Raw genomic sequence first — 17,593 nt, 5'->3', positions numbered from 1 at the left:
CCATTCTATGATTCTATGATTCTATGATTCTATGATTCTATGATTCTATGATTCTATGATTCTATGATTCTATGATTCTATGATTCTATGATTCTTTGTTGTGGACTGGTGGGAAAAGTAGGGGCAAAGCAACAGCTCACTAAATTACTAGAGGCCTCCTGCTCGGAGGTTAGCAAGAAGATTAACAACAGTGTTTGGAAAATGCATTGCAATCTATAGATTAAAATTATGTGCCCAATGTCATGTGCAGTGCTAAGTACCATTACTGTCTTCTGAAATTAAAAACACCTTCCAAACAATTTCAAACCCTTCTCCCACACAGCCAAAGAAAGGAAATTAATCTTGGCCACAATTAACTTTCAGTCCTCATTTCTCCAGGTGCTCTCTCTGCTACATCACTGACCTGTTCCTACACTTCACTGATCAAATGCAGTTGCAAACTTATCCATCATCTTTCAACATAATGAAGTGTAAACATTTTCTGCATCAATCTATCATGTGAGCCATGATTTGGAGTTCAAAAGATTGCATCCAAGAAAATTTTGAGCTTTAATCACAACCGTGCCGAATGACGGGCTACTTGCCCTTTGCAAATACATCTGTCCTTTACTGCTGGGCACTCTCAGAAATTCTATAATTTGAATAAATATTTGGAGTTAACCAGAATTAAATAAATTAATTAATAATCTTTTTCTTTTTTTTCCCAACGTGACCTTGTTTAATAGCTATCTTAATAGTGTCTGGATTGCTATTTGAGATGAGTATAAAGGAAAATGTGAAGACAAAATGATCTCAACGACCTGAAAGCAGATGCTGGAAGCAAAGATGCAAGACTAAAGATGATTACATCAGGGGTATTGCCCGTATCCTTCAATTTTGCCTCATATAGTCCGTTGCCATGTAAAGACTTCTTCAGCACATCTTGCAGAGAGAACATTCATACACCATTTCATGTATATTGCTGAAGTAATCAAGCAGTAATATAACACTAAAGATAAAAACCCACATCATTGGTTTTCATACTGTTGTCAGATAATATTGATAGTAACTGACTCCAGCACCTGCTCCTCAGGAAAGAACAACAATCTTTCTCCACTAGTCATCACATCCATAGTGCGTAATATTAAATTCAGAATGACCAAGATGTAAAACATGTTACAAACAGTAAGAAGCGGGGAGGAATACAAGAAAACAAGGAGAAAAGAGAGCACAGGTTCAACAGCTTATAAGGGAGAAGGACAACAATAGTCAAAGTATTCATCAGTCTCAGCCATCACAGGAAAAGAATATCTGGGACTTGATACTTACCACAGTGAATTTCAGTAATAGAAAATAAATGAATGAATGAAGAATGAACTTGCAAAAGGAGAAGCTAAATAACATGTAGGTAAAAAGAGCTACTCAATTTGGCGGCACTCAGGTAAACACAAACTGGAAAAACTTGGAGGCTAAATGAAGCCATTTCTGATTCTCCAACAATCACCTTCAAGAACTTACAGGACATCTCAGAGAACTGCAGAATAGCAAGTACGGCGCATCTTTGTAAAGGTATGGAAGAGTCCTGAAAACCAGAGCTCGGGGAATGTAAATTTGCGGCTTGAAGTGAATTATTAATAAAAGACCACAGGAGAACCTAAAGGATAGTATAAAGACAGAAAACCAGAGATGGTGGGATTATCAAAAGGAATCAGATCAAACCAGTCCAATTTCAGTCTTTGACCAAATAATTGGCCCCAGGGAGAACAACAAACTTGGTTTCCTTTGACTTTCATATGGCTTTGCACTCTGTTCTATGTGGCATTCCCCTAAACAAAAATGAAGATAGGTATGACAATATTCAGCTTCAGATTTGTGATTGGTACGGAGATATTTTTCTTGTTTACCATGTAGGTGTCCACACATAACCTAGCTCTCTCAGTTTCCTTTGTAGTGAGATCCAGGGCTTAATGATTCTGTCCACATAAAGGTGCTAATACCACCTGTAATGCCTCCTGGCTGACCTCCAGCAACAACTTCAAAGTGGAGTGGACCTCCTGTGTCAGACCTGCCTGCCCTGTAAGGCTTCCCTGAGGGCACTGCTGTGTGCCTACCTCAGGACAGCTGAGCAGAGCCATTAGTCCATGCAACCAAGGGAGCCTGGAGATAAATACACCTGATCACTGCGTAGTTACTTGCAGATGAGCAACATAGCTCTCCTGCCTCTACCTACTGTGACAATGTCTTAGACACCTAGCTTATAAGTGGACGCATACACTGAAGGGAAAACATTTGCAGAATTGGGTGCTTTTTTTTTGTCAATCTGGGTTCTGTTTCTAATAATGCTTGGTGTAGATTTGTCTTAGATTTAGTCATGTTAGGCAATTTGCAAGTTAGAATGAAAAATATTGTTCTGATATTCATAGATGACAGCAAGCTGGAAAAGGATGCAAGTATTTCAAAGGACAGGGATAGCATTTAAAATGATCTTGACAGGCTGGAGAAGTGACTCAGGGTCTGTAGGGAGAAACGCAAAATGCTTTCTTTAGTCATAAGATTTAAATACAGAAATACACAATAAAGAACTAACAGCAAATCACCAGTAAAGTGGAAAAGAATTTGGCAATTACTGTGATTCACAAATGAAAAAATGTGTGTGTGATGGTGCTGCAGAAAAGGCAACTCCCATTCTTGGATTTTCTGGCAGGGATGTAATGTGCAAGGCATCAGGAGTATTTAACATGCTCTGATCCATAATGATAAGGTCTCTGCTAGAGTGTTACTCTACCCAGGGCTGATAGCCACACTTTAGAGACAGATATGACAAGCTGCAAAGAGAACTGAGGGAAAAATGAAGTATGATAGGAGAATTACAGAATGTTACTTGTGCTTACATTCTAGGATTTTGCTGTACTTACTCTGGGAAAGACTGGAGGGTAGGGGTTAGGAAAGGACAGAAATCAGTCACCAGTTCATTGAGGGTTATCACAGAAATGAGAGAGATCAAACCCCTCTCTGTCTGCTATGAGAGGATGAAAAATAAATGGTCTGATTTGTATCAGTGGAGATGCATTTAAATCTTAGAAAATTCCAAGTCTCTTTTACCTGAGATTTTTAGGATCAAGATCAGCAAAAGGGAAAGGTGGAAGCTGTCTGAGACTCAGTAGGTCAGGTTGGTGGTTGGACTTGATGATCTTGAAGGTCTTTTCTAGCTCCTCTGGAGAACTGCTAGAAACAATAAAAATATCTGGCTATCTCAGAAATCACTGCTTACCCCAACAGCCCCTAACATGGGGAGGCAGGAAGAAATCCTAACTGATGTGGTGGTTGAGTAGACCTTGATGGAGGCAGCTGAGCGCTATAAGGATCAAGCCTGATTTTGTTTTACACCTCCCACTAAGGTCAGATAATAGGAATAATGATAGGTGAAGCTCTGAAGCAATCCCTAGCATCTGAGCCTCAGAAAGGCAGATGGGGAGGAGCCCTGGTGGGACAACCTTCTTCTGCAGAAGGAATTCATTTCCCAGATCCCATCTCAACCCCACTGCGGCAGCGAACTGAGCCTTGGGGGCCTGTGTTTCTGTACTTGTTGATCAAATGCAATATGTAAACAGTCTGCTCATTTTATCTTTTCTTATGCTGTGAAGATAGAGTGATGGGAGTTTTATTATAGCACAGTAAGGTAGTTAATGAGCTGTCAGGATCTCAGTAATAAACTTCTCTTTCAGAGTGGTATGTAATAGCTCACTGCAAGATGAAGCACACTTTTAGTCATTGCTCAGAAACGTGTTTTACCAATTTTGAGAAATAAACCTAATTTTATTCAAGAGCCTTATGCCTTAGTAAAAACAGACTATGGAACTTTCTTTGAGCAACTGTTTCTGCAAAATATGAATATAATTACTCCTCTATACTCATAGTGAAAGCATGTGTGTTATAGAGCTGTAAAACTGCAGAGGGAACTGGGACATTCTGGCTCATTAGTGTCATTCTTTTTTTGTCTAACACCATTTCTCGTGTGTTCCTCACAGGAGATGACTAATCCTGGCCACCAGTAAGTGACAGTGCACAGAGCTCCAGCCAGAACACGTCAGTGCTTTGCAGCAGAGCCAGGGTGCTTTCTCTGCAGCACAGTTGCTTGGTTTGATGCTTTCTGAATTATAAAAGAAATGATCATTTTGTTTTGCCATCCCCGGTCCTTTCTTTGAACCCACAACTGTTCTCCAACAGGTAAAGAGAAAAGGTCAAGTTATGCCACGAGTAATTTGTCTGGTAAAGCACATTTCCTTTTACAAATGGTCTGTGCAGAGTTTACAGCTCATGGCTTAAACAACTGTTTAAAGATTTACAGTATGGATATATCTGAGCCGATTTCCACCCTGAGCTTTCTGCAGCCTTTCCAATTTTCCTGCCTTACGGCTGGTCAGTGAGATCACATGGTCTTATTTCTCACCCGTGAGCTGATCCAGGCTTTACGGCTGGGAAAATTCGCTCTGTTGGTTGCTTATTATGCTCAGATGCTTTTTTAGTGTTCCAGAAATGTGTTTGCAAAGAATAAAAGCACTATTGCAGGAAAGTTGCAAATGCCTTTTTTTTCTTTTTTTCTTTTCTTTTCTTTTTTTTTTTTTTTTTGAATATCCACACAGGTTTTGATGAGGCTTTTAGGTTCTGTCTGCGTTCCTGAAAAACACAGAAAGTTTCCTATATTAGCATTCATGAATAAGCAAATACAAAAGGGCAGCAAATGTCAACAAACCCATGTTATATTCAGTGGAGTATGAAGGGCACCATCTTCCCTCACGCCTCCCAGTTCCCACGCCCACAGGCTGCTGGCCGCATCGCTAACCTTGCCACCTTCCGCCTCCATCGCCTGCGGTCCTTCGTGTTACTGTCTCCATCCTCTCTGTGAATGAAGCGGCATTTCTGCTGATTCCTTTGCTTCTCCCTCTCCAGGACAGCGACAGAGGAAATGAGGGTTCAGTGGTGGAGATGCGATGTTTTGCTTCTGACCTCTGGTGGTCAAAGGGGGCTCTGCAGGGCCCTGCCGGAAAGAGGGATCATGCAGAAGTAGGCATTTCCTATTTCTTACAAAGAACTGATTATTTCCCGTTAAGAATCAGACGGTATCTTAGCTGCGGGTGGATTTTTACCCAGCATTGAATTTGCCCTAAGTGCATCCTTACATGATATTCCATTCACTGAATGAACACAGTCATGCAAACAGTGTGATGGTCAGGCACACATCAGGGACATGGATGGCTGTGCTTATCCCATTCTGGGGTGCTCTCTGCTGTGAATGCACCCATTTTATATGTTACCGTGTTTTGTTTTATCAAATCTCTTGCTCTGAATTAATATACCCATGATTATCCAGTACAAAAAAGACAGGGATCTCTTGGAAAGAGTCCAGCAGAGGGCCACTAAGATGGTGAAGAGCCTGAAGCATCTCCCCTATGAGGAGAGACTAAGGGAACTGGGTCTGTTTAGCCTTGAGAAAAGAAGGCTGAGAGGGGACTTGATCCAGGTTTATAAATACCTGAGGTGTGGGGGCCATAGTGGCGAGGCTGGTCTCTTTTCAGTAGTGTGTGGGGATAGGACTAGGGGTAATGGAGAACGTACAGCATAGGAAGTTCCGCATGAATGTGCGCAAGAACTTCTTTACAGTGAGGGTGATGGAGCACTGGAACAGGCTGCCCAGGGAGGTGGTGGAGTCTCCTTCTCTGGAGATATTAAAGACCCGCCTGGATGCCTACCTGTGTGATGTGGTGTAGGGAACCTGCTTTGGCAGGGATTGGACTAGATGATCTCTAGAGGTCCTTTCCAACCCTACAATTCTGTGATTCGTGATTATACACTTCTTTGGCACTGAAAGCTTTGTTCATAAAATGCAGTTTGATTTCCATTGCCCACGCCCTTTGCAGCAGGTAAGCTGCGATACTATTTGTGGCCATGCCCATCTGTAGGCAAGGCAGAATCCGGCCATCCTTAGGTTAACTAATCTGCAGAACCACAGTGAAGTGTGTACACACAAAATCTGCAATCATTAAGTACGTATAAATATTAACTGCGCATTACAGAGGAGGAAGTTGTGGAGAATGGAAACCAGGTATTGTGCACACATTTGCATAACAAAGCCAGAGCTGGGTATAGGAAAAGATTTCTTGCAATCTACTCCTGTCTTCAGCCAGCTGTCTGGGAAAAGCAGCAACCAAGGAGTTTCACTGCCTAGTATCAGCCATAGCTGCTGCCCTGCTCCTGCCCAGGCTCTGAGGTTTGGCTTCCCAAGCTTTCATCAGTGCAACAACATCCTTTCTCTATGATGTCTGATGTGGGAGCCCTGGAATTAATGTAATGGAAGGGAGGGGACGAGTTGCAAGAGCGTACGTTTCCCCTGCAGAGGCCTGCAAAGAAATTGGGTCACCTGGTTGGGCCTGGCAGCAGGGCTTCATCCTGCCAAAGCACCTCAGCCTGTTTTTAGCAGCCTCAGACTGAAGCCTGTCGACCTCCACAGGATCTTTCCTTGGCTTAAATTTCTGGGTTTTTGAGCTGGGTCAGTGAGGGTGGCCTTTTCAAGCTTTCTGGGTTTCAATTCATGAGAATGGATGGTTTAGAAGCAGCCTCTTCACAAGCTGCTTTACAAATCTTTATTACTCGTGCCCTGAGAAGGTAAACAAAGCTTTTAGTGAAATGTGGTCTCAAGAAGCATCACTGCACAGCCACAAATAGATCCATTCTCTTCTCTGAGAACTCAGAGAATATGTAGTTCATTGCAATTAAATTGTGGTTGGGAAGAGATTCATTGTGGATAAACGGTACTTCCCACAGATGGATATGAAGCCACCACCGTATTTCTCACATCTGCTTGAAGGCAGTCCAAATCTGAAGTCACTATTATGTGTGTATAAATATATATATATATATATTGCTTTTTGTACCATACGTGCCCCAGTGGCCCTTTACAGCAAGTGGTATGGACTTCCAGTGACCACAAATGGAGATGCTGAGAGGGATGAGCCATTTATCAGCCACTTCAGTTTCATACACAAAGTTAAGGAGGATGAATACAGACAAAAGAATTTATAGCAGGCTGCAGAGAAGTCCTGAGCTGTTTTAAGCCTGAGGTGCTGGAGGGTCTGAGGACTCACCCAACCATGCACAGTGGTCTGGTTGGGAGCCAGGGATGAGTGTGCAGCTCAATGCCTTGTCCCAACCCCTGCCTCAGAGAGCTGTGAAGTGGGGAGCTGCAGCCTGACAGCTCTCCTCGGGTCTGGCAGTGAGAAGTGGATACAGAGATAGGGCTCAGAGAAGTGGGTATGCTCAGCCAAGTGCCTGGCTTTCCACTGGCTCACACTTCCAAAGCCACATTGCTCTGTGACTGCATAGTGTCATCAGGCAGATTTGGCCTCATTTCTAGCTAACCAGGAATAGTGGAAGAAGACAAGAAGCCCTGAAGCTGTTTCAGCCCCTCCAAACCATTTTCAACGCAAATAGGAGGGCCATGAAAAGAGTTCACACTTTATGGTGTGAAAAACTTACCTTGTCCTGAAACAAAGACACTCAGCTTTCTTCAACTTCATTGCTTTTTTTAAAAAAAGGAGTTTGAAAAACAGAGGTCTGGTTGGAATCTGGAATACGAAATCAAAGTGTTTTAGTGTGGGCAGTTACTTCCAGCTCTGCCTTCTCTCACCCCACCTGCAGATGGGCAACACAGTGAGGTGGGAGTGCAGTAAATGCTTTGGTATTACTGTGTTCAGATTTGGCACCTGGCAAGAGCTTTAAAGGTGAGAAAAGGAGAGATGGAGGGGGGGGAGGGGGAGGAGTGCCTGTCATGGTTTAATAATTTTGTAATTTTTGCTATCAGTATTCCACATCATAACATCATACAAAGCATGAATAATTTTACTGAATCTGCAACTTACAGAAGAAGACTACATCTCCCAGGGAACAACACGATTCATGGTCACGGGACCTGGACTCTATATTAACTCTGTCACAGAACAGACTGACGTCTTTCGAGTTCTTGCGTTCAGGGGAGTGTGTGGGAGCCTTCAGCCGTTCGCCTAGATTCACAGTAGGCCTCTCGTTACGGGACTCATTCTCTCTCCTATTTTGCTTGATTCGTTAGCTCAATTTCAATTATATTGTATGTATTATTTGTTATCCGTATTTTCGATATAGTATTTAGTAAATAAGTGTCCTCCTTAGATCGTTGCCGCTGTTTTCTTTTCCTAATTAACTTTTTCCCTTCGGCCTAGGGCCCGCCCGGGGCCTACGGCCCCCTGTCACGGACGCAGGTGGGATTCTTCTTAGTTCAAAACCGTGCACAGATGCAATTTCATTCGTCTCTCCCTGTAGCGCAATATGGAAGATATACAGGAAAGTCAAAATCCAAAGACCATCATCAGGTGTCAGGTATTCACCAGACAGCAAAACAGGAGGGGAACCAATTTCGGCAAGGAGAAATTGTGTGCTGACCTTGGGGCCACAAAGAGAGACAGAGACAGGCAGCAAACTGAACAAGAAAGCAGGCAAACCAACCCAAACCTGCACAGGCCCTGTGTTAGCAATCCCTGAGTGCCATCTCAGCCTGGGAAGCACAGAGAAGGCTCAGAAAAGGGAGTGAGAAGCCAAGGACAAACAGAAGGAGGGGGAGAGCAGTATGTGTCTCCCAGTGGAAACCTGCTTTCCTTTGCTCTGTGTGCTTTTCCCATCTCACTGTACCAAGCTCGCAGCCAGTCGATTAGATCGCTCTCTCCTCCTTGCCATTTGTATGTCACTTCTCCGCTTATCTCGGATCTTCCCCAGGGCTGGGAGCATATCTGCATGTACACAGCCTAGCCACATTGCAGCACAGAGGTTAAGAAGAATAGAGGAGTGCTCACAGAGAGAAAACAGAGCAAGTAGTGAATTATTTTTATTTTTTTTTTCCCTTTTGAGCAATGAAAAAAAAAATGTGTGTGTCTGAACTTGTTACATTCATCTGTATAAGTGAATTGAAAGTCTGCTGCCCTCGGTGCTGTCATTATTCCCATGTACCTATTTCTCTAACCTCACTTACCCTGTGTAGCTAAGTATGATGCCCTTTTACTGGAAATAAGCCCTGTCCCTGTCAGCTTTGAGAAAGATCATTGTAATTTTTGCTGTAGGGGAAAGAAAGAGGGAAATCTGTGCCTGATGTGTTAGCAGACAGTAAAACTTAAGGGTCATAGGAAGCCACAAAACTGTCAGAGATGATTAATTCAGTGGAGAAAGTAGAAGCCTGAAAGTTTTCCTGTTTCCTCTGTGCTGTCAACTTTCTTTTTGCTTGATGCAAGGGACAGCACGTGATTAGGAAAGAAATCTGACATGCGAGGTCCCAGGGCATGGAGACAACTGGGATGCTGGGCTGTGGTAGGGCAGCGTGCTGCCGATCAGGACCCATCAGAACATGTATGACATGTGCCTGCCCGACATGTCCCATCCTGTGAAGTGACATGCTGGATGATGGTATATGTAGCCTTTTGGCTGGTCAGAAAGGATCCTATTTACATATTGTGTCCAATTTACAATAGGATACAAGCTGTGGCACCGCCATCTCACCTCTCAGTTCATGATTTTGGCTCTCTTCGGGGCAGCACCAAGATTAGTTGCATGAACTGTGCAACAAGGACAGAGACTTATGGCAAATATAAATGAAGCTGCAAGAAGGAAATCTTAATAATCCCATAGACAGTGGGATTTCTCAGCAGCATATTTGATAGAAAGAAAGGAACGTGCACATTTGGATCAAAATAATTTCTCAGTTGCTGACCCTGCTCTGGGGAAGGAATAGATTCCATTAGACTGAATACACCACGTCTGCCTCCTCTTGCTTCCACCCTCTATTCCCTCCAGCACACAGCTTAAAAATCAAACATCTCCATTTCTCTATCAAGACCTTGTGCAGCCCTGCTCCTGAAAATACCTTTCCGGTCTCCCCTTTCCAGCACTTTATCCAAATAAAGCCATCAGCATCTTTTAATTCTGTTTCTCACTCTCTATCTGCTGCCATCCATTTTGTAGCTCACCATGCATGAAAAAGCTTATCCTCTCTCCTCTGAAGCTCACACCTGTCATGGGCCTGACAGCTATTGCAGTAATATGGCAGCAATAATACACCAGATCTTAAAGATGTCCATGATGTGCAGGTGTACAGAAGAATGCTGTCAAGAGAATGCAACCACAGGGCTGTGGGGTATTCTCCTTCCTCTCAATTCACCCTTTTTTTTCCTAGTTTCTGTATTGCTTCTTCATTCTTTCAGTGAACTCTTTGAACCAGGGACCCTGTCACTGAAGAGGGCTTAAAAAGAAAATAATAATGGAGCAAAAAACCCCAAAACCCAACAAACAAGAGTGTCAAGATTTGGTCTTACTTGGTGATAGAGCAGAAGTTATTGTGTGAGAAACTAGGGCAAGGATTCTCAATGCTATGTCTGTGCTCAACACAAAATGGAGAAGAGGCTGGTTCCAGCTTGGAAGCAAAGTAGAAATGTTCATATCCAAGCAGCTGAAAACCATGACCTCTCCTTCGCCTTTGCAAAAATCCCCTGTGTAGCCAAGTCCACATTTCCACTGGGATTGTCCCTGAACATTCCAACCTCTGAACTGTGTCCAGACACTGTATAGGGGTCTGACTTGGCCAAACATCTTTATGGAAAATGCTACTGATAAGTTGCATGGGTAACTGGAAGAACAGTGCTCAAGCCCATGGCCTGCTGCTGTTCATTTTACCAGTGCAACCATGACTATATTGCAGCCATTTCTCAGGATTTATTTTCCTTGTCTTTACTTTTTCTTGACAGACTCACACAGTATTTTGTTGTACATCAAAACGTAGACACTCACATACCAGTGTCCAAAGGAATCATAGAATCATAGAATGGCCTGGGTTGAAAAGGACCACAATGATCATCTGGTTTCAACCCCCCCACCATATGCAGGGCTGCCAACCACCAGACCAGGCTGCCCAGAGCCACATCCAGCCTGGCCTTGAATGCCTCCAGGGATGGGGCATCCACAGCCTCCTTGAGCAACCTGTTTAATTGTGTCACCACCCTCTGTGTGAAAAATTTTCTCCTCATCTCTAACCTAAACCTCCCGTGTCTCAGTTTAAAACCATTCCTCCTTGTCCTATCACTGTCCACCTCCTCCTTTTTAAACGCTCCCTTCAAGAACTGGAAGACCGCAATGAGGTCTCCCCAGAGCCTTCTCTTCTCTAAGCTAAACAAGTCCAGTTCCCTCAACCTTTCCTCACAGGAGAGGTGCTCCAGCCCTCTGCTCATCTTGGTGGCACTCCTCTGGACCTGCTCCAAGAGCTCCATGTCCTTCCTGTATTGAGGGCCCCAGGCCTGGACTCAGTACTCCAGATGGGGCCTCACAAGTGCCAAGCAGAGGGGGACAATCACCTCCCTCTCCCTGCTGGCCACCCCTTTTTTAATGCAGCCCAAAACACAGTTGGCCTTCTGGGCTGCAAGCACACACTGCCAGCTCATATCCAGCTTCTCATCCACCAGGACCCCCAGGTCCCTCTCCACAGGGCTGCTCTCAAGGAGGAGTCTGAAAGAAGTGCTATACTTAGAAGCAAACCTGTGCTAACATGAAATCCTACAGAACACCACATGCATGGCAGCTTCCTCTCCGACCATCTAAGGTGCTCTCATGCACATGAGACTTATTTCCCCAAAAGACAAAAAGAAGCATCCTTTGACAACAGGCTCTACGACATATCACACGTTAACTCATGGCTTCTGTGACTTTACATAGATACATAAACAGGAACAGAGACACATACTCAAAACACTGTTCATAAAAGAAGCAGCTGAAGAGACAGTGACCATCATTTTAATCAGATAGAAAGATTTCCTAAGCCAAGATCTTGGTCTGCCAATCTGCATTTGGCAGAAGAGCTGTCGGATGAGAGGCATAAAGAACTATCATCTGTGTTTGCTAGTGAATGAATGTAAGCAAAATACTTTATAACGGACAATTTCAACACCTACACATGATCAGAGTAAGCTTCAGGAATCTGAGCATGCACTGGGATATGAAAATCAGCTGATGAGAAGTGATCTTTAAGGCAGTATATCAAAACCTTGGATACAAACCTCCCTGCACCCCTGACTGTGAGCTGTCTTACTTGGACTGGCTTCAGGTGCCTGTCAGAGCACCCCATGGCTGGGGTCTGGAAAGCAGAGCTATGCCATACTCTGCATCTGCTCGGTGGCTTAGATGTAGCTCTTCCTATAAGTTCATTTTCATTCATTTTTTTCCTGCCATGACTGATTTCTGTCGTTATTCGTTCAGTCATGCAACAATAACTGAACGTAAGCTGGTTATTTGTCTGTTCTATATGCTATCCCATACATAAGAAATGTCTTTACCTTTATGAAAGCTCAAAAGGCATGAAGCAGCATCTATTAAATTGGTGACAAAAATAATATATAGAATGTGGGGGGAATAAAAAAGAGAATTCTCCATTTATGAAGACTGAAGTCCTAGCATTGATATTACTCATTTCATCTGAATAATTAAGCAGTAATGACAATGGCATAGGCTATTTCAGGCAATTAATTATCAGCTCTAGGGGTTGATGGCCTGTGAGGAAGCTAAGGGACATTAACCTCTGCTGGCTATTAGTCATTCTGATATTGCCATGTGCTGACTCTATTGCAAATTCCTCTCATTTTTTAAATACACAAGTTCAAAGTTACACTAAAAGCATCCGCAATGTAATTATGGTAAGGGAGCCAGATATCTCTGCAGCAATAGCAAGCAGCAGCATCAGCGCTGTGATGGCACAAAGGTCTCCTGAGGATATCTTGACTCCTCCATAATCCCTGGGGCTATGGAGTTGCTGAGGAAGGACTAGAAGGCTTTCTGTTATCTAGGATTCAAGTTAGACCCCTTCCTTGCAGCAACTTTATATACATCCTGTGCCTGCCATTTCAAAGTGCCCTGAGAAACAACTAGAAGGGGAAAAGTGAGTGCTTTTCTTAGCCTGTGCATGAGTTTCAGCCCTTCAGGAATGAAAGAAATAGGGGGAGGATGGAAGACACTCGAGAGGTTTAACTGTTAGCCCAGTCATCAGGGCAAGGGCCACAGGAGTTCATTAGACATCTTAGGTGAGAGCCTAGGAGGTGGCTTAGGACAGGGCTGGGAGAATTAACATCCAAAATGTGAAACAGAGTAAAATAGACTAAAGGCAAGCATTGCTGTCTGCTGGACAGGGACTCCCTCCTGAACCAAACAATAAGAGTCACAGTGGTTGCAATGTGTTACGAACAAGTTCACTCCTTCCATCCAGTCTGGCTGATGTGTTTCTCCTCTGGAATTCCCATTCTAAGATACATATGCATATGTATGTATATATAAATGTATCAGATAACCAAATGTTTAAATAGCTTTTGTAAAGGGCGTTTGTGAGGCAATTATTTAGTTATTTGTTTTAATTATAACTGGTTAACTGGGAACATCTGATCTGTCCTTCTCACAGTGTTCCCAGACATGTCCCTTTGCAGCCTGTAAAACTGCCCCTACTCTGGCCATTCAGCACAGGTGAGACAGAGCTTCAAGATCATTTCTGTTTCAAAGTGCAACCTCAGAAGTCAGACAGAGGCTAATTACACCATTCAGTAACACAAACAAGCATAAAAAGACACAGTCGCCCAAGTCTGCAATAATCAATTTAACATGGGTCAGTTGGCCATTAACAAAGAAGGAACCAGAATAGTAATTTTTCTCTTACTGGCAGAAAGTTTACTTGATTCATTTTTGTATTCATGTTTGGCCTTGGGAAGGTGGCCAGGGTTTCTTATAATGGAATGATACTGCATGTACCTGTGGTCGGTGGAGTCACATTTTTTACTGGTGCAATTTTGCTGCAGAGAAAAGTAGTCCAGTTCACATGAGATTGCTTTATTGCTTTTTTCACTTTACATGGACTCTGTTGAAATGAGAGTGTGAGAACATGCATACTAACCTGCGTGTATCACTCCTATGTATGATGAAATTCTTATATGGTGCAGAGTTTACTCATTTTGTTGCATCTTGCTTTATCTATAGGCCAAAACTATAATTGTTTTCTCATTGTTAAGAAGAGAACAAGGGATGCCATCAGACGTACTGTACTGATGGAGCACTAGAGACAAATTGCAAATAAACATTTCTCTGCAGCCCATGTTCTAAAAGTGTGTGCAGTTTTCACACCAAATTGCTCTACTGGGCTGTAAGTCTGTGATCTACTCTATGATTCCTCTTTAGTGCTGCAGAATGCAAGCAGTGAGTTGTAAGGCCACCAACCACTCAACCTGCCAGTACTAGAGTGGAGCAAGACCAAGCCGTGCCCTGAAAACACTCCATGCTGCACTATCATTTCTTTGCCAAGAGTGTTGTCTTTTAATATTGTTGACAAGCTTTCCAGGCTTATCATTTCATTTTTCTCTACTATATGGCATTTGGGGAGGTATGGGACTAAGGGAGCTGGCCATGAGTTTTCAGAAGGAAACAGAGAGAGTGGAGGACATGAAAGCTCAGCCTGACCTTACCAGCCCTGTGAAGTCAGCTGCCCTGTGTCCCTTTCAGCTTTAATTGAGGCTAGCAATATATGCTTACCTCAGCCCAAATCTTCTCTCAATCCTTTACTGCTGTGATGAGTGCAATGAAAGTGCTCAAGCTATTATGTTCATCCATTAAAAAAGGAAAAGGAAGGGAAGGGAAGGGAAGGAGGAAGGAAGGAAGGAAGGAAGGGAAGGAAGGGAAGGGAAGGAAGGGAAGGGAAGGAAAGGGAAGGGAAGGGAAGGGACGGAAGGGAGGGAAGAAGGAAGGGAAGGAAGGGAAGGAAGGAAGGGAAGGGAAGAAGAAGGAAGAAGGAAGGGAAGGGAAGGGAAGGAAGGGAAGGGAAGGGAAGGAAGGGAAGGGAAGGGAGGAAGGGGAAAGAAAAGAAAAAGAAAAGAAAGAAAAAGAAAGAAAAGAAAAGAAAAGAAAAGAAAAGAAAGAAAGAAAAAGAAAAGAAAGAAAAAGAAAAGAAAAGAAAGAAAAGAAAAGAAAAGAAAAAGAAAAAGGCTCCACTTTTAATGGGAAATATTTTTGCAGCTGGTTGGGTTTCCCTGGCACTTAGATTTATGTAGAGGTTTCTGTACTACTTATATTTTCTTATCCTGAAGTTTGATGGCCTTGATATTCAGAACAGCTTCACCTGTCCATACTACTCTCATTAGTCTACTGCCTTCAGACTTACCAACTAGTTCATCAGAAGAAATCCCCTTTAAATCTTGGATGACAGCCTTCACTCCTTCTTTTCTTGTTTTTCATTTCATGTTAATGTTATAACACTGATATGTCTTCCTCTTTTATTGCTACATAGAGTAAATTCAGATTCATTTCAGAAAAAGATGCAGTAGATGCCTTGCACACAAGAGGGCAGATCTGCTTCTCCTTTCATACTTAGTAGTTCCCATTCACCTGTAACTTCACATTCACCCTCGTCTGGAGCCGAGTACTGCAGAGAAAGCGCTGCAGTAAAGATGGGGTTTGGTCTCAATAGACACTGCCATTGAGGGGTGGTCTAAAGGCCTTTCATTCTGCTAAAGCAGTGCCCTTAGAGTATAAGCACTCAATATTAAATGCTTCTTTATGTTATTATCACAATGGTTATCTCGCCTAACCCCTGGATTTACAAACTTTAAGAAAAATAGGCAGGGTTTGCACTTGGGTTTTCCATGCCAGCCACCACCTACAACCTCCCCCTTCCCCAGTACAACTTTAGGGGCTCAGACCAAAGGGACAAGTTTACGACCACTTGGCTGAGTGAAACCTTCTGACAGGGAGTAAATAGCCCCAGCCCAGAGATGGGCTGAGCACTCTGCAGTTCCCTCACTGCCTGGGGTGTCAGGCCAGTTTCTGAGATACCCCTGAGGCTGTATGCAACCCAGCAGAAAGAAAGAAGCCTACTTCTTCTCCTATGAAGTTACCTTAAACAAAAGGCCCTACACGATGATGCTAAGCCACAAAGCTACATTGGCTTCACCATGTGGTACAAAGAAAGCCTATAAAAAGAAGTAAATTTTGAAGAGCAAGAGCTTATTTTTTAAAAGAGAGAATGCATTCTATAGCAAACACTTTTATTGCAGCACATAGAGTCTTCTAGTGGAAAGAATTAACACAGTGTTTGCCTCCTGAATGCCCTTGGACTAAATCTGAAGTCAGTGAGTGGGTAAATCTGGGCTTTTCAAGAGAAGAGCAGAGGTCAGATAAGTTCATCTTTAAAAAGAATAAGAAAACTGGAACAAAAAGAGAACTGACCACAGCTTATCTGGATACATTTCCCTTGCACTATATGTTGCCTTTTGATTCTGTCACATCTCATATATTTCATCTGCAGAAGCAGATTTTTGCTGTCACCAGTGTCACTTGGTAGCTGTCCAGGGAAAGGCCACCTGTTGGAGACCATCTCAACACGAGATCCAAATGCCAGCTTTAAAAAATAACACAGGGATATGGGTAAAACCACTCATGTCAGACGTAATTAGAGATTGACTGGGATATTGCTGGAAGAGCCTCTGGAACTTTCCAAAATGCTGGACTGCTGATTGCCAAACGTGTTTGCTTTTCCATTTAAACAGTCAATGAAGCTGCATATGTGGAAAGACTGATGAGCTACTTCTCCTGTCAATCACAATTAGAGAAGTGCCAATCATGTTAAGGAGTAATTAATCATACATTAAATTAAATGAATGACACATGGTCTCATACAGTGCACTCTCCAATTGGCAAAGCCATCTAAAGACACTCTCCTTTGCTCTCTACAGTATGCTTGTTTGGCCCATAAGTACATACTAATTGATGAAATTAATTAAATTATGGCAGTGCACTAAAGTAAACAGTATTCTTGTTATCTGCTAGATATCTTACAGATCCTTCTGCATAGTCAGGGCATTAATTCATCTATCTTGTAATTATTTCATATTTATACATATTCTAATATCGGTAAGTATATATGTGAAAAGCTGCTGAAAAATCACTCTATGGGCTCACAACTATTCAATGGGGAGGAAAAAAGGAGTTTGTGTAAATGTGTTCCCTGAGCAAGCCAGCAATGGAAGACAGCTAATCAGTAGAGCTTCAATGGGGTTTTCATTCCATTAGATAAGGAATATGCATCAACAGGTACTGAAGTGAAATATCCAAAAGTTTTCTTAGCCAGGGCTATAAGGTGCCTCTCCTGCAATCATGAGAGTTTTGAATAATGTGTATGTAATTTTTTTAACATTTTAATAACAATAGTGGAACTTGTGAGATTGCATACACCTCTGGACGTGTATATAATAGTGAATGTAGGGAATGTAAAAGCAAGTAATACAAATTAGAACATATACTGTGTAGCAAAACGAGAGAAAATATGGGTATCGTGGCTAGCTGTTGGCAGAGCACTTGGGGCTGTTCACCTGTGCTTACCAGCTTATCAGCTTTCCTCAGCAATTGCTTTTGTGCACTGTTGGGTGCTGTGCTGGCTGGCTCTGCTGAGAAGCAGGACAGCCTGTTTTCCATCTACCAGGAGCAAAATACTGTGATACCATCCAATTGCTAGAGGGAGATGGCAAAC

The 17,593-nt window shown here is 42.9% G+C and overlaps 1 long non-coding RNA gene across 2 annotated transcripts in view; it reads right to left on the bottom strand.

The window, feature by feature from the left end:
- LOC107306581 overlaps positions 1-17,593 on the bottom strand; it is a 63,848-nt gene that overhangs the window by 23,662 nt on the left and 22,593 nt on the right. Inside the window, exons 3-6 of one of the 2 annotated variants that reach the window (XR_004305875.1) lie at positions 4,823-5,017; positions 4,430-4,656; positions 3,082-3,204; positions 1,536-2,493 (exon numbers count right to left, since the gene is read on the bottom strand). This is a non-coding gene — a long non-coding RNA (uncharacterized LOC107306581). Of the gene's footprint in view, positions 1-1,535; positions 2,494-3,081; positions 3,205-4,429; positions 4,657-4,822; positions 5,018-17,593 lie in introns of those variants that run through there. The other variant, XR_004305874.1, reaches the window with a different exon arrangement.

This window comes from Coturnix japonica, chromosome 1, assembly GCF_001577835.2.
Source record: "Coturnix japonica isolate 7356 chromosome 1, Coturnix japonica 2.1, whole genome shotgun sequence".
Lineage (NCBI taxonomy): Eukaryota > Metazoa > Chordata > Aves > Galliformes > Phasianidae > Coturnix > Coturnix japonica.
The sequence above is the reverse complement of the archived record's forward strand: the minus strand, read 5'-3'. Positions and strand labels throughout refer to the sequence as shown.